The following is a 24265-nucleotide window of genomic DNA, read 5'->3' as shown; positions in this document are numbered from 1 at the left end:
TAGAGTTGTATTCCTTTGACACTGAACAGTGCTCAACAAATCCTAGCCTCGTTCAAAGACTACGGGTGGTCTTGGAATGAACCCATAGTTGGCGTTCAATTAAAACAAGAAAAACATTCTGAAAGTCGGTTACCTCAGAATGCTGTATAATTTGAGAGAGCGGATTGAGTTAGGGAGGAAACCGAAAGCGGGATTTCTGTTGGCAAGAAGGAGTCTGACAGATGGAAACATGGGGGGGGGGGGCACGGAGGGAGAGAGGGGGAGATACAGAGGAAAGGCCTGGGGGAGGGGGGTTCACACAGTGAGAGAGGGGGAGATACAGAGGAAAGGACAACACATGAATCAACAAATGGAGAGTGGCCTTGGCGTAGGGCATGAGGGAGCATGCTAAACTGGGACGGGGCAGGGGCCGCACTGGGAGCAGTGTGTTGGCACTGGGACGGGGCAGGGGCCACACTGGGAGCAGTGTGTTGGCACTGGGACCGCACTGGGAGCAGTGTGTTGGCACTGGGACGGGGCAGGGGCCGCACTGGGAGCAGTGTGTTGGCACTGGGACGGGGCAGGGGCCGCACTGGGAGCAGTGTGTTGGCACTGGGACGGGGCAGGGGCCACACTGGGAGCAGTGTGTTGGCACTGGGACGGGGCAGGGGCCACACTGGGAGCAGTGCAGCCACGGCCTTATAATAAGGGCCCTGCTGTTGGAAGGCCCCCAGCGGTCCTCACAGGTGAAGGGCCCCTGACCCACCCATCCATCCAGCACCATCTATCCCCATCCACATAACAGTAGAGGTCACAAAGTACAAGGCAGATCCTTGGAGTTATCTACAACAAGAAAAAACCCATGGGAACAATCAACTATGTCCACCTGATAACGACTTAGCTGAACAACACATGCATCGGTGGGACAAGGCAACGATGAACCATCAGGCTACAAACCTTCAACTCAAACCTCATGGTCCTTTGCCCAGGATCTGGCATTCCCTTACTTGGAAACAAAACACACTTGGAAGTCACCATTCCCTGCAATTATCTTTTCCTCCCCACCTCCACCTTGCTCCAAGTGTCTAGGAGTGCCCGCTAAACGTGTGGTGCTTTATAATAAACGAGCCCCTCGGCGCATTCAGCTGATGTCCACTCTCTCTGTGTTCTGCAGTCTTCTCAGTGTGGCCACGCAGGCAGCCATCACATCCCATGAATGAGCAGCTCATTGCAAAGTTCATCATCTTGCCCTTTGGTAACGCAAATAGGGTTATTTTCCGAACATATAAACAGATCTCCTGAGGTTGTTGTTCAGCCTGAAAGGGGAAAAGTCTAAAATGAGCCAAACACTTTTGGTATACGAGTTTTGTGCCATCACCTCTAACTTACTTTATCTTGGGTCAGAGCAGAACAGGGTCCCTTAACTCATACCGCAGGACATGAGTCTGCTGAACACACATTGGGCCCACAGGGGGGAGGTGTGTGTGTGTGTGTGTGTGTGTGTGTGTGTGTGTGTGTGTGTGTGTGTGTGTCCCAGCCTGCAAGAGGTGGCAGCTATGGATATTGCATACTCTGTTATACAAAATGTATTCAAATGTTTGCGCTTGATGTTATTCTGTGATTTCCTATGGGTTTCTACGAGGTGAAGAGGTCAGCAGTAGAACTGGAGGCAGATTGTCAATGGACTCACAGATGGAAGTGGACAGCCCATTGTTAAATACTTTCCAGTCAGCATAACCAGCCAAATACACTGCATGCGTATCTTCAAATCTGTCAAAAACAAAAACAACAACTGTGTATTTGCAAGCCACAAAATGGCGTATAACCAACATTTTCATCAAGAAGCTCACCGTTTCAGGGCTGCAAACGATTTAGCAAAAAGCAGATTGAGCACCCATTCTGAGCTCTGCTGCCTCCCCGCTGTGCATGCTTGGGCCTGTGGACGTGCACATGGAAATGTGTGTGTGTGTGTGTGTGTGTGTGTGTGTGTGTGTGTGTGTGTGTGTGTGTGTGTGTGTGTGTGTGTGTGTGTGTGTGTGTCACTATGCAGCCGAACAAGGGGCGCTGCATAGCGGCAGAAGCCTAATGCACAGCTGGAGCAGCAGAAGAGGGCCTTTGTGTCTCCGTCCGTGGAGAACACTCGTACGCCCTCAAGAAACATCCAGCCCAGAGTGTGTCGGCTGGACTGAGACCGCGGTACATTTCACCATGGGGGTGGGGGGTGGGGGTTGTGTTTCCAACTGCTGCAGCTGAGAACATGACTCGCTCCACTTGTATTGCTCAAAGAAAAATAAACCTGTACACACTCCAAGTCTAGTTCTGTCTCTTGGTAGCAGCAGCCATCCGCCCCTGGTCTCGTTGATCCTCCTCCTCTGACCGACCAGACCGGCTTCACATCACAGCCCCACAGCCCGATCAAGGTCAACCATTATGAACGCTGGGACCGGCTCCAGCACAGCAGAACCAAGCCAAACGTTTTGAAGAGAGACTTTCCATTCCCACAAGTTTTAGACGTCTTGGCCATTTAACCGTTGTTCAGTTTGTTGTCAGCTGAAAAGAAGCAGCCTCATTACAAAATAATACAGAAAAAAATGGTCTTTTTTTCCCCTCATACTTGTGGGGGAAAAAGAGGGCATTTATTCGACTTCAACACACTCTAACTGCCTCCTCTTATGCAACCAAGCGCCAATGCCAGTGGACGCTGTCCTGAAAGGGAGGTTCCCCTGGAGAGGGAGGGGGGAGCGAGAGGGAGAGAGAACGTTTTAGGACAGAAAGGCTGAAAAGCCAGCAAGACAGACAGTTACCTCAGAGGACCATAGAATATGAGGGAGCAGATTGAGTCCGGGAGGAAACTGAAAGCGGGTTTTCTGTTGGCAAGAAAGAGCCAGACAGATGGACGCATGGGGGGGGAGGCACTGAGGGAGAGAGGGGGAGATACAGAGGAAAGGCCTGGGGGGAGGGGGGTTCACACAGTGAGAGAGGGGGAGATACATAGGAAAGGACAAGAAATTGATTCACAAAATCAACAGCCATCCATAAAGGTGAAGGGTCGCTGACACCCTCACCCACCACACACACCACACTTAATGTGAGGGTCCCACAGGGGTCACACAGGGGTCACTCAGTGGAGGGGTCATACAGTGAAGGGGTCATACAGTGAAGGGGTCACACAGGGGTCATACAGTGTAGGGGTCATACAGTGTAGGGGTCACACAGTGAAGGGGTCATACAGTGAAGGGGTCACAAAGTGAAGGGGTCATACAGTGAAGGGGTCATACAGTGAAGGGGTCACAAAGTGAAGGGGTCATACAGTGAAGGGGTCATACAGTGAAGGGGTCATACAGTGAGGGGGTCATACAGTGAAGGGGTCATACAGTGAGGGGGTCATACAGTGAAGGGGTCATACAGTGAAGGGGTCATACAGTGAAGGGGTCACACAGGGGTCATACAGTGAAGGGGTCATAAAGTGAAGGGGTCATACAGTGAAGGGGTCATACAGTGAAGGGGTCACAAAGTGAAGGGGTCATACAGTGAAGGGGTCATACAGTGAAGGGGTCATACAGTGAAGGGGTCATACAGTGAGGGGGTCATACAGTGAAGGGGTCACACAGGGGTCATACAGTGTAGGGGTCACAAAGTGAAGGGGTCATACAGTGAAGGGGTCATACAGTGAAGGGGTCACAAAGTGAAGGGGTCACAAAGTGAAGGGGTCACAAAGTGAAGGGGTCAAACAGTGAAGGGGTCATACAGTGAAGGGGTCACAAAGTAAAGGGGTCATACAGTGAAGGGGTCATACAGTGAAGGGGTCACAAAGTGAAGGGGTCATACAGTGAGGGGGTCATACAGTGAAGGGGTCATACAGTGAAGGGGTCATACAGTGAGGGGGTCATACAGTGAAGGGGTCATACAGTGAAGGGGTCATACAGTGAAGGGGTCACACAGGGGTCATACAGTGTAGGGGTCACAAAGTGAAGGGGTCATACAGTGAAGGGGTCATACAGTGAAGGGGTCACAAAGTGAAGGGGTCATACAGTGAAGGGGTCATACAGTGAAGGGGTCATACAGTGAGGGGGTCATACAGTGAAGGGGTCATACAGTGAGGGGGTCATACAGTGAATGGGTCACAAAGTGAAGGGGTCATACAGTGAAGGGGTCATACAGTGAAGGGGTCACAAAGTAAAGGGGTCATACAGTGAAGGGGTCATACAGTGAAGGGGTCACAAAGTGAAGGGGTCATACAGTGAAGGGGTCATACAGTGAAGGGGTCATACAGTGAAGGGGTCATACAGTGAGGGGGTCATACAGTGAAGGGGTCATACAGTGAGGGGGTCATACAGTGAAGGGGTCACAAAGTGAAGGGGTCATACAGTGAAGGGGTCATACAGTGAAGGGGTCATACAGTGAGGGGGTCATACAGTGAGGGGGTCATACAGTGAAGGGGTCATACAGTGAGGGGGTCATACAGTAAAGGGGTCTTACAGTAAAGGAAGCGGTGCTGAGAGAGCATTGCATCAGAACATGATGTCCTTGGCACGGGAGGCCGTGGGGGAATGTGGGCGTGTCTTCTGAGCATGTTGGCTCGGGGACAGGGGCGACACTTGGCCTCGCTGCTGGAAAACAACCAGCCGTCCTCCAAGGTGAAGCCCCCGAGGCCTCACAGCCACCCACAGACAACCGGGAGCTCACACAGTGAAGGGCAGGGCGCCACAACATGATGAGCAGCCATTGTGTGGACAGTGGGAGGGGCGTGGGCTGGTCTAGCTGTGGGCTGTGTACAGTTAATGGACTGTCCCGCTCCTAGCAACTATGACGCAACACCGTACAACTACTGCCTCCGATGCAGCCCCCCCCCCCCCCCCCCCCACACACACACACACACACACACACACACACACTGGTGTGGCAAGGTGTATCATCAAGTAGGTGTGGCGTAATTATTTTGTTACAAATTCTTTCAAGAAATATGTACCAAAAGAATGCATGCCAAAAACCAGCCAGTCAACATGTTGAAGCCAAATTATGCTTCAATCCTAAAATGGAAACATTACCATTCAGCAGGCACTTTTATCCAAAGCAACTTACACACATTATACACACATTCACGGCGGAGTCAACAGAGACAAAATGCTTGTATGTTTAAAATACACCTTATTATTCTAACACTGTTCTTTTCTGCAAAACCAATTTCAGCTTCCGCCCCGAGAAGTTGTAAACATTGTGGGTAGCTGGGAGGCGTTACTTCTGTACTTCAGCAACGCCCACTGTACAGTCTAACGTTTGAACGCAAACAAGCTGTTTCTCGCTATTATTGAGGGGCGTTCTCAGTGGGCGTCAATACTCCCCTCGGCTCAGACTTAGATTTTTCTAGCTTAGCAGGCGTAAAAAATGTTTACACACAAATAACGGTCATATAACGGTCTAAAGCAAAGGGAAAAGTCGAAAGAGCATGATATCACTCCGTTAACAACACAATCCAATTCCAAATTGTTACCTACCGATATCTCCATTTAACTGGAAACCTGCCATCTTAATATATTTATAGCAAGATGCCAGTCGGTTTGAAATTAACTAGAGTGTGCTGCCAGGGAGATACCTGCTGACATGAGCAACGACACGCGGCCGCTGATATTGATGCAAAACAGAAGTAAATGGATGACAAGACAGCCTCTCTCTCTCGATATATGAATAATTCAATCCTGTCCGAGCTTGAAAGTATTTCCCCTCCTAAGCTAAAAAAGAACTAACTGGTGTAAGAAAACGTAAAAAGTGTCAACAGAACATTTGATGAAAGCACTGGAGTCCTTGGCTCTACTGCTGCCTTCACCCTGAAGCAAGGCGAACATAAGGGCTAAGGGCTAAAACAAAATCATAGATTCATTGATTGATTGATCGCAAATGTATCCATTACATTTAGCTTACAGGTTATATTTAGCTTAAGACCCTAGGTTAATTGTTGAAGTTGTCTACATGGAGATGTAAATCATTCATGGTTTCTTTGGAACTCACCCGCTCTGGGTAGTGAGCGCGTTCTGAAAGTTGTCAGTTGGAGAGCTCTTTCCATCCATTCTGTCCAAATGAGTATTAGCAGCATCTCCTTTTGTCTAACACAAGTCATCTCATATGAATGGCCCTGGATAGCAGGTGTTCTCAGACAGTGCCCACAAACACAAATCTGTGTTTGCACGCCAATGCGCATGCTCATGTACTCAGCAAGATAGCCACATGCTTCATTTCAGCTTGTTACATTTGCTGGTCATTGCTGTGAGCCATAAGTTGCAATGGACAGGCTCCGCAGGGAAGAGGGAGCATGTGTGTTCAGCTGTCTCGTTCTACAGACATTCATACAACCAGTGCCAGAGCACTTCCTTTGGATTCAGAAGTGAATGCTTAAGCTGCATTCAAACCAGTTTTCAACAGCCCCTCATTCACTTAAAGCTTGCCCTCCAACCTTGATACATATGGTTTGGCATCAATATAGACTAATCAAACTGTAAGGAATGTGTCCCTCATGGGTTCCAACGCTACCGTATTATATTTCTGGCTAAACGTCTGTACTGGGTTTTCTATACGACTAATGGGTTGAGCAGGAAATGTCCTGATCTTGAGAGGTGGAAGACCAGAGCCTGTCCTGCTGACAGTCTCTGGACTGCTGTGTAGAAAGATGAAGCCAGTGAGGAGAGTATCCAATTGCCAAAGGAGCCATGAAGGTCCACCATCCTCGCGTCGTGTTCCCCTTGGTTCCCCCCAGCGCATTCTCATTGGTATGCTTTCCCAGTAAGCCGGCCTCCCACAGCCCCTCACCACCACCCTGTTTTTTCCTGGGATCACCACGACCTAGCGAGCTTAGCGGATACAAACACACTTCAGAGATACCACTAATATCCAAAACATTGCTCTTGCTTTAGTGGCCACACGCAAGAACAAACCTTTCTGTGATAAATAATTGAAAGAGGTTCTAACAACGGGATGGAGAGTGGAGACCAAAGCTTCTAGGACCAAACCTTCTGGAACACAAGCTGTATTTGGTCTCCTGTGAACAGTATGATGCCATGGTAAATGCTTCATGTGTTGGAGGGTCTTGGCCCCCTACAGAACTCCCTCTCCATTCAGATGTGACCCCACAACAAGCACAAGGCTCTCATCATGGCAGGGATGCACCGCTGGATCAAAAGGCATACTAAGGGTTTATCTCATGGCTAATATTACCTTGGTCCTTAAGTGCTTTGTATGCATTTGATTTCATAAACAACCAAATGTCCTATTCAGTACTTAAGAATACTTTTTTAATGGCCAATCCAGGTCTGAATGTCCCTCTCTTCAGCAAGAAGTAGGGTTTTTCCCCATTCAAATAAACAAGAATTAACAAACGGAACTAATGTTCGACACCTCGAAGGGCATTATCCCGCTTATACCATGGTCACTTGCCAAAGAAAATAAATTAAGACCATTCATTTATATTTTCATGCAAAATCCAAATATAACGTTTTTCACAAGCCATAACTTTGTTTCCCTGGTAACTCCTGAGGGTTTGACTAATACCTGGAACAATCTTTACCCTCCTGTAAGGTTCTAATGCAACGGAAACGTTGTTCACTCCTCTAGTAAATAGGAAGGACCTTAGCTACGACTTGGCAACGGGAGGTATTCTAGTCCGCTGAGCTATGAGCCAGAGAGCTAACGTTATGCATTGTACATATTCATAATTCGAAATTCATCCCAGCCTTTATACCACAGAGACTCTAGGGTCTATAGCATATAACTGCGTTGTCTGATTACAGTTTAATTCATTTTTCACAATTTACCAGTTCTCGTTTTGAAGACCAAATCACCGCGCCATTCGTTTCAATGGGAATCACGACAGTATATACATTCAACATAAAGTGTACATATTTATTATTTGAAATTTGTCCCAGCCTTTATACCACAGATACTATAGGGTCTATAGCATATAACTGCGCTTTCTGATGACAGTTTAATGCATTTTTCACAATTGACCAGCTCTTGTTTTGAAGGCTGAACAGACAATTTGACTGAAACTACTTAGCAGGTAGTTGTTTTTTTGCGCTTAAGATATTAAGTGATATCTTGCCGTTGATCCATGGCTGCCTTTGTGTATGTGGGCACACATCGAATAATTCATTATTCTTTCATACCACCCACTGATTATTCAACCATGAAAATTTTGAGTTATTCACATCCCTACTCTACAGAAGTTCCTCAGTGCCAGGATCAATCACTTGATAATGCCGATCACAGCAAATCTGATTAGCTCAACAGGGCTTTTCCTGAAAGCCCCAGTTTTTAAAAAGAACATGACCAGGATTTCCCCTTTGAAAGCCTCTAAAAAATGTAATGGCTGAACAAAGGTGAACTGTGTGCGGTAAACAGCTGTGGTTCACTCCTTCATACGGCAGCCACCATGGTGAGTAAGCAAATTTCCAAACTGACACCAACCATGTTGGAGTTGAGCTACCCGCCAATCAGGTTTCTGAACATACACTTTACATAGGCTGAATGACCTTCAGAGGGCCGCTTGTATGTAGAAAGCCGAAGTAGCTATTGAGATTATTAATAGGTATTTTGATTAGCCATTAATAGCTTCTTGGGCTAGCTATTAATGGGAAAACACAGTTTTTGGTCTCAAGGGACTAGTTTAGTTGATGTTTAACAGTCACTATTTCCAAAGTGTACACAAAGTGTACGATGGGTGGACCGAATGGGACATTGGTTATGCCATAGGAGCTTGATCCTATATGACCGACAAACAAACACAGACACACAGGATTGTATTTGCCCAGACGGGCAGATACAATCTAGCAGCCATAATTTCAGGACATCCAGCTTTCCCCTTCCCTCGTTAATGGTTCACTTCCTCTCGGCTAAAGGAAACCTCTGGCTAGCTAATGGCTGGCTGGGTGACAACCTGCATAAAGGAGGACGAGCGTAGGCAAACATCTGGGAAGTCTGCAACAGCTGGGCTACCAGGACTAAACAGAACATTGTTAGCTCATTGTCCTTACTCTAGAGCCAGGAGTTCAAGTCTGAAGGGGAAGGGGATAGAGATGGAGGGCAGTATTATTAGTCCAAAAATATAAATACTATTACTTCCCAATAATTAAAATCTAAGACAAGGCATGTTGAAATATATTGATTAAGCAAAGAAAATATCTAAATGATTGTTACAGGGAAACATTTCCCCTCAAAACCTCTTTTTGGAGCCGTCGTGCAGAAACAAAAGTAGGTTAAGAAATGAGAGCAGCAGGAAACGGCTCTAGAAACACAGGCTCTGGCTCTAGAAACACAGGCTCTGGCTCTAGAAACACAGGCTCTGGCTCTAGAAACACAGGCTTTGGCTCTAGAAATACAGGCTCTGGCTCTAGAAACACAGGCTCTGGCTCTAGAAACACAGGCCCGGGCTCTAGAAACAAAGGATCTGGCTTTGGCTCTAGGAACACAGGCTCTGGCTCTGGAAACACAGGCTATGGCTCTAGAAACACAGGCAATGGCTCTAGAAACACTCGCTCTGGCTCTAGAAACACAGTGACTGGCTGCACTGGGTGGTTGAAGCGATGTGCAGTGTTTCATGCAAGAGAAATATTGCTGGCAAACCAACCATTGGACAGTCAATCATTGAAACAGTCTTTAACTGTTTTGCGATGTAAGAAGTTGTTTCTGACAGCTGCAGGCATACTTACCAGAATGCCAACCACAATGAAAGCCCGTGTATCAGGTTGGCCAATGATTCCATGAAGCTGGTCTCACGTTCAGTAAAAGTCTCCACTAAGCGTGGTCTTCTTCCAAAAGCTTTGACAACAATGCAATCTACAAAATAGCTCTACCTTTCAAGATATTGTTAAGTTACCCTCCCTGCTGTGTGCGTGTGTGTGTGTGTGTGTGTGTGTGTGTGTGTGTGTGTGTGTGTGTGTGTGTGTGTGTGTGTGTGTGTGTGTGTGTGTGTGTGACAGGCAAGATGGATTCCCAAGGTCAATCAAGGAAGACATCCCATGATTGCCATTGAGACTGGAGGTTTGAACTCTAACTTGTCTCATACAGAGCTTGGCATAAATCAACCATAACAGATATTTTCACAGAGCGTTTTGCTCATGGATAGCTGATTGTGCCCTTTATAAGATTTCACTCTGAATATAGCTTATAAATCTTACCTACAGCACCTATAAATGACCCAGATGTTTTGTAGTGTTTCTCGGCCACAAGCAGAAGCCCTTCTAACCCAGGCTGAATAGGACTGGGTCCGTGGTACAGGTTTCATACAGCGCTATATCAATTTCACACATCACAACCCTGAAACCATCCATTTGAATTTAATTCCGATGTTTCAACATTTTGTAAAACTCTTTGCTCAATTTAAAGTGCAACCTTTCTAACTGTGATTCAAACAGATAACTTTCTAATTGTGCTTTTGATTTAATGCCATTCACTTACATTTTTTTGTGATCATAACTTGCAAATATAAACTGCAAAAAGTACCGTCCATGCATAACCAATTTCTTATATGAAAATACAAGAGCAGAGAAGGCCCAAAGTGACACTGCTAAATCGTCAAGACTGACTCAGATTAAGAGACTCAAAGGATTACTGTGATCAGGGAGATAAAAGAGTTACGCCTTCCAACCCCACGGGCCACTTCATAATGGAGACACCAGAGCCTTCTGAATGAGACTGGCCGGGTGCTGGCTGAGGGAATCACTGCTGTAGGGACATGATAATCATCTGCACAGTCCTGTTTAACTGCCTCATTCACAATAGAGCAACAATGGGGACATGTTGCCTGATCCACGGCTGAGGTCAGGGCTCTAGAGGAGGTATAGTACTATAGCCTGATCCACAGCTGAGGTGAGGGCTCTAGAGGAGGTAGTATAGTAACATAGCCTGATCCACAGCTGAGGTGAGGGCTCTACAGGAGGTAGTATAGTACTATAGCCTGATCCACAGCTGAGGTGAGGGCTCTACAGGAGGTAGTATAGTACTATAGCCTGATCCACAGCTGAGATGAGGGCTCTAGAGGAGGTAGTATAGTAATATAGCCTGATCCACAGCTGAGGTGAGGGCTCTACAGGAGGTAGTATAGTACTATAGCCTGATCCACAGCTGAGGTGAGGGCTCTACAGGAGGTAGTATAGTACTATAGCCTGATCCACAGCTGAGGTGAGGGCTCTACAGGAGGTAGTATAGTACTATAGCCTGATCCACAGCTGAGATGAGGGCTCTAGAGGAGGTAGTATAGTAATATAGCCTGATCCACAGCTGAGGTGAAGGCTCTAGAGGAGGTAGTATAGTACTATAGCCTGATCCACAGCTGAGGTGAGGGCTCTACAGGAGGTAGTATAGTACTATAGGCTGATCCACAGCTGAGGTGAGGGCTCTAGAGGAGATAGTATAGTACTATAGCCTGATCCACAGCTGAGGTGAGGGCTCTACAGGAGGTAGTATAGTACTATAGGCTGATCCACAGCTGAGGTGAGGGCTCTAGAGGAGATAGTATAGTAATATAGCCTGATCCACAGCTGAGGTGAGGGCTCTAGAGGAGGTAGTATAGTACTATAGCCTGATCCACAGCTGAGGTGAGGGCTCTAGAGGAGGTAGTATAGTACTATAGCCTGATCCACAGCTGAGGTGAGGGCTCTAGAGGAGGTATAGTACTATAGCCTGATCCACAGCTGAGGTGAGGGCTCTAGAGGAGGTAGTATAGTACTATAGCCTGATCCACAGCTGAGGTGAGGGCTCTAGAGGAGGTAGTATAGTACTATAGCCTGATCCACAGCTGAGGTGAGGGCTCTAGAGGAGGTATTATAGTAACATAGCCTGATCCACAGCTGAGGTGAGGGCTCTAGAGCAGGTATAGTACTATAGGGACTCAATCAGTTAGCGTGACCCATAGTACATATGAACAATTCCTCAATAACAATTTCAACGTCTTTGACTGTTAACTAAACTATGTTTTCGAAAGATGAGAATGTTTGGCCTCACATCAAATGTGGTAAATGACGTTAACGATAACGATTGCATTTGTAGATGTATTTCATGAAGACAAATATATAGTGAATTTCGTGGAGTTTGTTCTACATTGTCTATTGCCTGCAATTTCTTGTACAATTTGCTCTCAGACCATTAGGCTTTACTGAAATAAGTGTATTTCATTACAATTTAACAGAGTAGGTACCAAAGTACGTACCTTACTGAAGTACGCCAGCAACTTCTCCAATGAATAATTGAAGAATGTAAATTACAGGTTTGTCTCAGCTCCCTATGAAAGCGAAGCCAAGAGCAATGAGGTTTACTTCAAGTGAATAGCTCACATTTATTAGCTACAGACAGCTATTGTCTTCTGTTTGAGTCATTAACGACCTTATGTTGCAAATGCCATTTGACAAAGGATCTCACTACTAAGAAAGGAATTCAAAATAAAGCATTGAAATGAAACAAGTTACCCCTTAACCAACTATTAGTTACCTGATATAAAATAAAATGTAGCAGATAGAGTATAGAGTAGAATACTACACCCTGGTTGTAGGGTTCATAGAGTAAAAAACTACATCCTGGCTATGAGGTCAATAGAGTAGAATACTACAGCCTGGCTATATGGTGAATAGAGTATGAGGTGAATTGAGTAGAATACTGCATCCTGGCTATAGGGTGAATAGAGTTGCATACTACATCCTGACTATAGGGTGAATAGAGTAGCATACTACATCCTGGCAATGAGGTGAATAGAGTAGAATATAACATCCTGGCTATAAAAAGGTACATAGAGTAGAATACTGCATCCTGGCAATGAGGTGAATAGAGCATAATACATAATCCTGGCACCATAGTCAAACATGAGCCAGTGACTGATCCAATACAGGCAGTTGTGTTGTGTTGGAAAATGAAATGGGCCCTGGGCTGCTGAGAACAAACCCTTATCTCCCAAGTCGTTGTTTAGTGATTCTGCTGCAGCTTCAGTGGTGAGCCACCTGTTACAGAGGGACCCTAAAGCTAGCTTCCTGATGCTCCTCCCTAAAGATGGCGGCACCACCCTGCACAACGCAAGACTTCACACAGCATACAGGAAAAACATTGGTTATCATAAGCACTGATCAATTACGCCGATGCAAAAAAGCAATTGAGTGCACGTGAAAGAAAGAGACAAATACAAGGGACCTCAGAACACAAGGTGAATACCCTGAAAATAGGTTACAGACATTCAGCTGCACTGGTTCCATTACTAGTTTAAAATATTCACAAATGAACTACAAATATGTGTAAAAAATAACCGTTTTGACGTAATGTCAAAATGATCTATGTAATGTGTATGTAATGTGATGCAGAGATATTTCTTTAAGCTAGCAGCTAGCCTAGCCAGCACCGTTACGTCTCCTAATACCACTTAGTACCTCAAAAGCTCGCTGTCCCTGCAGCGTCCGGTCTGCCCAGTCCAACATGAGAGGAAAAGAGTTACACTGTCCAGCGGACGTGTTCCAACCTCTGGTAAATGATACGAGAGAAAGTAAATGATACAAATAGAAGCAAAACAAGAGTTCACATTGGCGTTGCCTTCGACTGCTGGAGATGGCTCTTGGCGAGTTAATGTATGAAGTCTGATGCTGAACTTGAAACGTTTCTTCTAGACCCTTAAGTCAATAGCAGTTAACACTATAGTGGCTTTGTAGTGATAGCATATGTATAGCTGTGTTGATGGCTGCTGGTCCAATGTTACTGACACTTACATTACATGTTCATTAAGTTGACCATGTGTTGCTGCTATGCGGTTCAGATTGTGGGTTCAGGGTTAGGGTCAGGGTCAGGGTTAGGGTTAACCCCCTGGTTCCCACTGTGTTGATATGTGGCCCCCTATTTGGATGGATTCTGATTCGGCTAAATCATACACGGTACACTTTTAAAGAATTGTTATGTTGTGTTACATTTAGGATATAACAGAATATTTAGTGATAATAACGGTCAACAATAAATGTCCCTAACAATGAATAAAGAACCAAAAAGGGATTTTTAATGATTTAAAAGGTTTACATAGCCAATATACAGATTTTGCCTAATGCTACACAAGCTAGTATAGGTTTATTATCAGGAGATTACATAATGATAATGCAACATAGCACTGAAAAGAGTATGGTGTTGCAGGAAACAGTATACAGATATTACATAAAAGGTTAGCTGGTCAGGGCTCAAACACAACCTCTAGTGTAGGCCTGTGTAGTTGAGACATACAGTCAAATGAAATCTGAGGTCCTGGAGTCATTCACCAGTAAGTCTTAATGCCATAATATTAATGGTGAAACCATAAACGTGAAATGCCACACGAGGCATGTTTCGAGGAAGAAAGCGCAGACTTTGGTATCAAATTCTATCACCAGCACCAGCAAGACGGGATATGTATTTCAGACGGTAGACTGGGAGAGGATATGTAACATGTGTGAGTGTGGGACTGACAGTAGGATAAAAAGGGTGGTGCAACAAGTTTCAACAGATTCATTAGAGGTGCTTTTGAACTGGATCCAATTAATCAATCTACAAACGTTCGTGGCGTCCCGCCGAGCAGCGGCGTGAGAGAGACCGGTCCCCTCCCCGTGCTGATTGAGCTCCCCTGCGGGACTCTCGCCCCTCTCCGTGCTGACCTGAGCTCCGCTGCGGGACTCTCGTCCTTCTCCGTGCTGAGCTGAGCTCCCCTGCGGGACTCTCGCCCCTCTCCGTGCTGACCTGAGCTCCCCTGCGGGACACTCGCCCCTCCCCGTGCTGACCTGAGCTCCCCTGCGGGTCTCTCGCCCCTCTCCGTGCTGACCTGAGCTCCCCTGTCGGACTGTGTCCCTCCCCGGTTCGACTTGAGCTTGCCTGCTGGACTATGGCCCCACTGGGCTGACCTGAGCTCCCCTGCTTGACTATCGCCCCGCCGGGCTGACCTGAGCTCCCCTGCTGGCCTGGATCGTCCGTGTCCTCAAGTGCCGTCTACGGCGAGTCTAAGCAGACAACCAAGTCCAACAGACAACGCGAAGCGCAATATAAGCTGATCCACCACCGATAACGTTGTTGTTCGCTTCACATAGTCAATGCATTTTCAATCAGCTACCGCTGCTAAACCCAGCAGCCCGTATCGACATATCACGTTAAACCACTTGAGTTGGACTTCAGCTAGTATATCCCAGTCGTGTTATACATGAACTAATCACAATTGAACAAACTCTTCCTACAGACATGTTGTTATTCTTCCGGTCTGTGTTGCTCATGTCAAGTGATCTTATGTAACGTGTTAAGTGATCATACACAACGTGTTAAGTGATTTTATATAAGAGAGGAATGAAAATAATGATCTAAAGTTGGAGAAATGCACCAGAGCTCATCAGCCTCCATTAACTGGTGAACACGACGCTGCCAGCAACACAACAACTTGGGCCCATAAATCAACTCGCTAAACTAATCCTCAATACACTAATATAATGCAATAAGATCATACGCTATTCAAAGTAAAAGGCGATGTGTGCACACGGTCGTCACTCTGTTTAGGGAACCGAGACTAGTGAAGAAACAAGAGCAACAACATACCGCATATGCAGAAACAGCTGGTGGCCAGAGAGGATCTGCGGTCGCGCCGCCCGTGAATCCGTCCTGGTGGTCGGCCGTGTGGAGGTTTCCGCTACCGAGAGAACCGACCGGCCGTGTGGAGGTCCACGCTACCGGGAGGACCGACCGGGAAGAGGTCCACGGTACCTGGAGGACCAACCGGGTGGAGATCCCCGCTTCCTTAGAGGACCGACCGGGTGGAGATCCACGCTTCCTTGGAGGTCTAACCGGGTGGAGGTCTTCGCTACCTGGCAGGACTCGTCCTGGAGTGACCTGTGGCGTGGAGGTAAGAGGAGGTGCTGAGAGCTCCTTATCTCAGTGTGGAAACTTGAACATGGAGCCCAGAACCAGTGCAGTACGGGACGCAGCTCGGCGCTCCGCGGATCAGAGCTGATCTCAAGAGCCAACAAGCCTCGCCCTTCAACCGTAGAGCCGTCTCTCTTGCGTGACATGTCTAGAACTTGTTTACATGCATGCATCTGAAGCCTTGGTTTGTTTGTTTTTTACTTTTTAATGTTTCAGCATTATCTGGATTTATTTTAGATGAAAGAAAGCGAAATATAAAATCAGCTATTATTTTTTTGACTTGATAATAAAAAAACAAGTCAATAACCATACCACATTGCCAATGGCAGTGGGTAACCATATAGCATGTCATGAGTGGTTCCCAATACGCATGCAGAATAACCACATGTTAATTATAATATATAATACAGGTTAGACATTGAACTGTAACATCCAACCCATTTCATTATATTGGTTAGTGAATTTTTTTGCTAAAGTGCTTAGCTGGCCTGTTGTCAGCAGGTCAGCTGGGCCTAAGACCCACTGAGGGCAGACTGCCCCACGCCAGGGAGAGGCTCCTTTGGAGCAGGTCTGCTACTGCTGGGTGGAATGCCCTGAGCATCTTGCCAGAATTTCCTGGGAACATATACAGCGTTTCAAGGCTTCTTTATCCCCATTGAGCCCTCAGTAACACCTTCAACACTTCCAGGATTCCATCTCCTCAACAGCCTAACCGGAAGTTCTGAAAAGCTGTCGGGACTTCCGGTTAGTCCACTGAGGTTAATCAGGAGCCGTTTGACTCGAGTAAATATATCTAGGATTGGATCTGGTTATGGGTCAATCCCAAATACAGCTTCTGCAGGCGCCTCTCATTAAGTTTTAATTGAGAACATACTTAGTGTACATACTTAGTATAACTGTCAAGACCATTGCTGTGCTCGTGCTCCGTCATGCACACGCTCAATAGTGATGTCATCATGAACGCATCAGTCTCGTTGCAGCAAACCCTTTAGTGCAGCCATAACCACAACCGAAAGGAAACGCGAAAAACAGGTGCATGTCAATCGATTTCATTAGGAGATGCATCACGGTGCATTAGTGCACGTAGCCACAATTTCTTCCACTTTTGAACCATGATTTATACACTTTGGAAATAAAATGCATTGCCATTATTTTATATAGTAGCCTAATTCGTTGTGCTTGCTTGTTTTAGTTAACACAGAATACATAACGGTCTATTATAGACCGTTATCTATATATTTATATTTCTTCATTCATCTGTAATGCATAAAAATCATGTAGGCAACCATTTAGAATAAACAATAAACACCTACAAAACCCATGGGGGGGGGGGGGGGGGGGGGGGGGGTTTGCTGGCTGAAAAGGACTCAGGGTAACATTGTATAAAAAACGGGGGTGGGGATGAGAACAAACGGCCAGCTGTTGTCTTGAATGGCAAAACCTCAGAACCTTTAGATGAGACGGCCACCTACCTCAAGATCATCTTCTAGACACTGCTGACGAGCAGTGTCTAGAAGAGGAGGAGGAGGGAGTGATGGTGGATTGGACTGGGACTGGACCGGACTGGACTAGACCACCATGCTGGGAGGGCACCTGAACTGAACTGGACTGGACCATATTCAGTATCTTTGCATTCTGTTTAATGTGCTACTACTAATGTAGGAGTTATATTCATGCAATTGAAACATGTATGAACATTACATCCATATGTGTCTGGTGCAGCCCCCATTGAGTTGCTTTAAGTTGCCATGCAAACAGAAAGAGGGCTGAAGGAAGGGAGGGTGTCTCTTGGTGAGCGGTTGAACCTCACCTCCGCTCCATCCCCTCCACCCATAAATAAAGGATCTCGGAGCGCTAGAGTGCGCCTTCCCTGCGGCAACCAGGGTATTTGGATCTGTGAGCTGTCAGCCAGTGTTAGAATCAACAGAACACCGGACCAGGGCGCTCACACACACATGTGGTCACCGGGTCGATGCAGCAGGTAAGTGCAGGTTCACCGCAGCCCTGAGAGCTCCATGACCTGCTCCTATAAAGGGGCAATGGAGCGGAGGGGTCATGAATGTACGCACATTTATTATCAATGAATGCATTTCCTGTTAGCATTAGCCTTGTAGGTTCTCCATGGTTGTATAAAGAAAGTGAATGAATAAGGATCAGGGACACACTGAAGAACAACATCTCCTTATCGGGATGGAAAATCTGAATTGAATGTGTACCGTATCATGGAGATTTGTAACACGAGTTACATTTTGATATATGCTGCAGTCTAGTTTTACAAACAGCATCCTTAAAAAAACACAAAACAGCACTGGTTTCTGTGGATTCTGTGTCAGGTTCACAGTGTGTGCGTTTCATCAAAAGGAAAGGATATCTTACTCTTGATTCTAGGGACGCCACGGCTGCTCTCTATGTCAGTGCCACAAAGTGAAGAAAATATATTCTAACTTTAGATTTAGTTGTAGGTAAATATAGGATATTTAAGGCAAGGCAACTTAGCACTTTTCATTCACGAGGCAGACTCAAAGTGCTTCACATAGTTACATTGTCATACAGTAAAATAAAATAATAGTTAAGTAAAAGAAAACAAAGGCAAAGATAAAAAAGAGTAATAAATAAAAGCATTTTAGAAAATGCAATGTGATTTGGCAGAACGCTTAACCAAACATAAAAGTCTTCAATCTTGTTTTAAAAGTGGTCAGAGTTGGGGCAAGTCTTAAATCCTTGTTGCAATATTTGTTGCCTAGTAACTAAATCCTGCTTTCCCATGTTTCGTGTTTACTCTGGGGATAATTTACAGATTGGTCTCAGAAGATCTTAATGGTCTAGAAGGCTTATGTAGTGGAAGCATATCAGTTAAATACTTTGGCCCTAAACCATGTAGGGATTTATAGGTAAGCAACATGATATTCAAATAAATTCTCTGACACACAGGGAGCCAATGTAACGATTTAAGAATTGGTGCAATATGTTCACATTTTTGGTCTTTGATAGAACTCTAGCAGCAGCATTCTGAACAAGCTGTAGTAGCCTTAGAATTTGTTTTGGGAGACCTGTAAGGAGACCATTGCAGTTATCAAGCTTACTAGTGATAAAGGTGTGTACAAGTTTGTGTAAGTCTTCGGTGGACACGAGCCCCCTAAGTCTTGCTACGTTTTTCAGGTGATAATAGGCAGATTTTGTAACTGATTTGATGTGACTTTCGAAATGTAAATCTGATTCAATGATAACCCCTCGATTTCTGGCTCTGATTGAGGTTTTCAGGGATAGAGAGTGATGGTGTTGGGTTACTTTAAGCCTTTCCATTTTAGCACCAAATTACAATTATCTCGGTTTTGTCTTCATTTAGTTGAAGGAAATGTTGGCACATCCAGTCTTTGACTTGCTCAATGCACTGGCACAACAGATCTATGGGCTGGTAATTTGGTGATAGCGATACATAGATTTGCGTGTCATCAGCAAGCAATGATGGTCAATAGTGTTATTTTGCATGATTTTCCCTAGTGGGAGCATGTAGATGTTGAATAAAGGGGGTCCTAAAGAACCTTGTGGGTCTCCACATGTTGGCCCACATGTCATTAACAATATTTAATCGATACATTCTCTTTCAATCAACTCATTAGTAATTGACTAACGTATCTGCAGTACTATCACTATAGCAACCTGCAAAACCCATACCATAGTGCAGTAACTATGATTTTCAATGGAAAAACACTGCTGACATCTTCTGTTTGCAAACCAAAGCTAAACAAATCAATTAAATTCAAAAGTAGTCAAGGACAACTGTTCCTACATGTCTGCTTCCTGCTCAGTCGGGCACGGATACATGGGACCCGAGTTGATGAAACATGACCTCCTTTCCATGCTCCAATCAACAGCGGGAGGACATCTAAGTGGAAGTGTAGTCCCCCTCTCAGAACCACAGCCTGTCCAGGACACACAGTGAGTCTAGTCCCCCTCTCAGGACCACAGCCTGTCCAGGACACACAGTGAGTCTAGTCCCCCTCTCAGGACCACAGCCTGTCCAGGACACACAGTGAGTCTAGTCCCCCTCTCAGGACCACAGCCTGGGCAGGGCACATGGACGCTCCCGTCTGGGAGCTATACATGTGCAACAGGCTTGATATCTGTTTAATTATCATTGAATGTTTTTTATTTTATAATCATTGTTTAACCTTTAGCTTAAATGTTGCGTTTTCGGTCTCTATCCTTTGCAATTTTTGTCCCAATATGTGAAAGAAATCTTGAATAATACGTTGTTTTTCTGCTGACATCTTCTGTTACCATAGCTAAAAAAAAAAATTAAATTGCAATGCAGTTATAGGAGCAGCTTAATTTATTAAAGAAACCTTTGAGTCATTATGCTGAATATGCACTTTAATGTGTGTGTCATAAGGTCTGTCCAATACCTGGCCATGAGGTTTGTTTGTCGTCCACACTAAGAGCCCAGATGCCCCGATCCCCCCAGGGCGGCATCATGCCTGCTATCAGGTTACTGAAGCGAAGCGGTGGGGGCTGAATACAGAGGGAGGTCCACGGTGCCTTTAGACCTTCCCCGTGTAGCGTCAAATGCAGAGAGGTAGTTCAAGTCAGCTGCCAATGTTCATTACAATTGTATTACATTGACTAGACCATTATGTATTGGTTTATGATAACATATATGCAATTAAAACGTTTCAGAAGAAGACATGCAGAATGTGGGTGGTTCATCTATACATTTTTTTATTCCATCACATATATTGTAGGCGAAATATATTGCAGTGGTCAATAATGGTCTTTAATTTGTTTTTACAGCCAACAGAAAATGGTTGTAATTCAGAAAACAACATATGCTGCCACCTAGCGAATATTTGGCCGGCAGCTGCTTATGTTTGGTTGGGTCATTTGCCAAATACGTTTGAAAGAATAACCCTAAAAATATATACATTTTATCAAATTAAATCCAACTGAAGTGTCAAAGGTGTGCGTGTGTGTGTGTGTGTGTGTGTGTGTGTGTGTGTGTGTGTGCGCGCGTGTGCGTGTGTTTGTGTGCCACAGTCCAACGTCCACACACTAGGGGGAGTGCTTGTTACTCAAATGCCTTTGCCATGATATCATCTCCCATAATCCACGCATAATCCGTGTGCTCGTGACAGCCAAGTCCTTGTTGCCACGCTGTAACGGGAGATTGGGGTTGTAGCTCTAGAGGAGCGTTCCTCTAGCGAGATGTAAACATGTGTCCTCCCCAACAGAAGAGACTTTGATGTAACGGGTCAAACACGTGACACCTCAGCCTGGTAACTGTCCAATTATAGAATTGAAACCCATATTATTAGCCTTAAATACCAAGTGTCAAAGAATTACAATACAATAAAGACATAGGTGTTACAATACAATAAAGACCTAGCTCTTAGAATAAACCAGAGCGAGTTGACATCGCTCTGTGTGACTCAGAAAGGGTACGTTTGATAGTTTTCTACTTTCATTGTATTAGCTTCATAGTCTTCTTTGTGTACTTTGTGCATTATAACACCTATGGCTTTATTGTAGCCTAACACCGCAGTCTTTATTGTATTGTATCAACTAAGTCTTTATTGCATTGTAACACCTAGGTCTTTATTGTATTGTATCAACTAGGTCTTTATTATGTTATAACACCTAGGTCTTTATTGTGTTGTAACTCCTGGGTCTTTACTATAATGCTTCAGAAATGCTGTAGTGTGTGTGCTTTCTTTCTCTGTGCTGCTGAACACACTAAAAACATACAAGTTCACGGGGAACTATTTTTATGTATTAAAAGTGTTATTACTTTGACATTTCTCAACCATTTCAATGACTCGTTTTTGTATTAATAAAACATATTGTATTTTTTAATCCTTGTCATAATTGTTTACCCCACATAGATCAACTCTTGATTTATAACGGCAAATTGATACCAGTTGAGACATATTTTGGTTATAGTGCTTTAATCCAGAGTAACAGCAGCTCCACTGTTTACTTGTATATGTGTGCAGGCCAGTCTCTGCCCTTTCCAAAATAGCGTTATAATGCGGCATTTATGTCTATGGTACCAACTGCTTGCGAGATAAATTATGCAGAACGGGGTTACGCACATATTTATGCCTGGTGAATCTTCTGCAGATAAAATATTTGCAATGTTTTTTTATAATGTTTTTGTCTGATTGCTTGCAATTTAGGTTAATAGCTACAGACCAGAAAATGTTTATAGGCCAATGTATTTCTTTTAGTTTTAGGTTCACAGTTTGATGATTAGTTTCGACTGCTTAACTATTAATAGCGCGTAAATAATTGTTTGGTTTTCGGTTCCACTTGCAATTGATCTACACCATATGGCGGTTAATCTTAACGCACTAAGTCAGTTATTACTTATATTCTCAGTTGGCCCTTATCTATATTCCACTATCATTCACTAACAGTTGTAACAACACAAACAAAGCAGCCATGTGTCTGGGGCCAAGAAGTTAATCACTGCCACAAACTGGGATACAGTCCAAAAGATAAAAGTCCATCAGACACACAATAGACTCGTAAACGTGAGCAGAGACGCCCTCTTTTACAGCAAGCGGATCGACTTTGAACACTGACACATGTAGGAACAGGCACACGCATGCACACACCAACCGCAGTAAGCATCATGGCTGAGAGAGAAGAGGTGCATTAGGCGGAGGGTAATACACACAGGTATTAGCACTGCTGGGTCCAGAGAAGGCATACCTGGGCAGCATTGCTGTGTCTGCGGGAACTGAGCTGAGTGAAATATAAAGCATGCAAGGTCTGCTGTGCTGTCAACGGCCATCAGGCTGACAAATGAAAGACACTGGGCCCTGGCTTGCTGACTTTACATTTCTGTGGACGGGGAAAAAAATATGATGTGATCTTCTAAATATGTGCTGGGGTATGAAATAATGAAAAAAAGGCACCCTTCCAACAACGGGGATGATAACTTCAATTGTCATTTTCAGCGAATGAGTTTGAGTGCAGCGGAGCTGGGGAAGGCAGATTGATCCGCCTCTGCTGCTGCTCTCCTCCCCAGGCAAATAATACTTTTTGTAATTATGTTGGGGATTTTAATGGTGTGGAAAAAAAATCCATCCCCACAGCACCTTGGTAACCATGGTGCTGCTTGGGAGTCAATAGAGGGTCAGGAGACAAACAGCATGAATCTGCATTAGCACCAGCCCTTGCATTCGGTGCATATCTACCGACTAGTGCTGGCAACAAACAAATAGGAAAACAATGTGATGCACTGGGGATGCTTTTGCTGAGCAGGTCAGGGGCTCGTGACTTTAGAATAAACACGTCTGATTGGTCAAACCGAGACGTTAACGGTGGCAGTTAAATTATAAGCTTTGTCCTTTGGTCTACTCGGCTACTTGGTGCAAACATCACACAGGTTGAATGTACACTCAGATATAAATGAAACACTCTAAAACAAACGTTCTCCTATCTTCCATAAATAGCCTGCAACTGGCACCAATGTCAAACACTTGAGAATAAATGTTTTTCAGCAAATAACAACTTTAGAAAAGATTGTGCTGGCATTCCCATAGGTCATTAAATGTGTATTTCAGGATTGGTGATTCCTCCATTGCCAGTATTGAGTGGGGACCCTATTGAACTAGTATCAATCAATCATTCATGGTCATTACACTATAATGATTGTCACATGATTATCCATCTGTATAAAACTGATCTAAATCTATGTGTCCAAATAACACAAATACTGTTTATATTTATATGAATTAATACATTATTTGTATTCATTAAAAAATATATATAAACATCTGGAAAGCATTAACGGTACGTTTGTGCCCATTGTTCCACCTCTACTATGCTGGTGGAGACGTCAGAGCGGGAGACTGATGGACTGGAGTTCGGCGGGAACAAAGATGCCCTCGTTATTGCACAGCTCAGCAGAAAACGGGAGCGATAAGGAAACAGAGTGAACCACAACCTCAACTATTACTCTCCATCCCTTTTTTCACCGCCTATCTCGGAAGGAAAGAGCGCACACTCAGCCCTTAGTGGGGATACCATCCTCTCTGGCCACTGGGACGGGACACAGGGCACAGCACGGATTTCTGGGCAACCCGAGATCAGACAGGGAAGTAGTCAGGGATGTCTTGAAAAACATGTCTGCTTCCTGCTCAGTCGAGCACGGATACATGGGACCCGAGCTGATGTAAGCTTCCTTTCCATGCTCCAATCACCAGCGGGAGTACATCTAAGGGGAACTCTAGTCCCCCTCTCAGGACCACAGCCTGTCCAGGACACACAGTGAGTCTAGTCCCCCACTCAGGACCACAGCCTGTCCACGACACATTGACACTCCCGTCTGGGAGCTATACATGTGCAACAGGGTTGATGTCCCTTTAATTATCAATTAATGTGTTGTATTTTATTGACCTTT

The 24265-nt window shown here is 45.0% G+C and overlaps 1 protein-coding gene across 1 annotated transcript in view; it reads right to left on the bottom strand.

Moving 5' to 3' along the window:
• Positions 1 to 15929, bottom strand: part of LOC307084477 (thyroid hormone receptor beta) — a 53870-nt gene extending 37941 nt beyond the window's left edge. Inside the window, exon 1 of the mRNA XM_079748880.1 lies at positions 15535 to 15929. The gene's annotated coding sequence lies outside the window, so the exon portion shown is untranslated. The remainder of the gene's footprint in view (positions 1 to 15534) is intronic.
• Positions 15930 to 24265: the final 8336 nt, after the last annotated feature.

This window comes from Pollachius pollachius (genome assembly GCF_949987615.1).
Source record: "Pollachius pollachius genome assembly, chromosome: 13".
Classification (NCBI taxonomy): Eukaryota; Metazoa; Chordata; class Actinopteri; order Gadiformes; family Gadidae; genus Pollachius; species Pollachius pollachius.
Note: the sequence above shows the minus strand (reverse complement) of the source record. Positions and strands in the feature narration are given on the sequence as shown.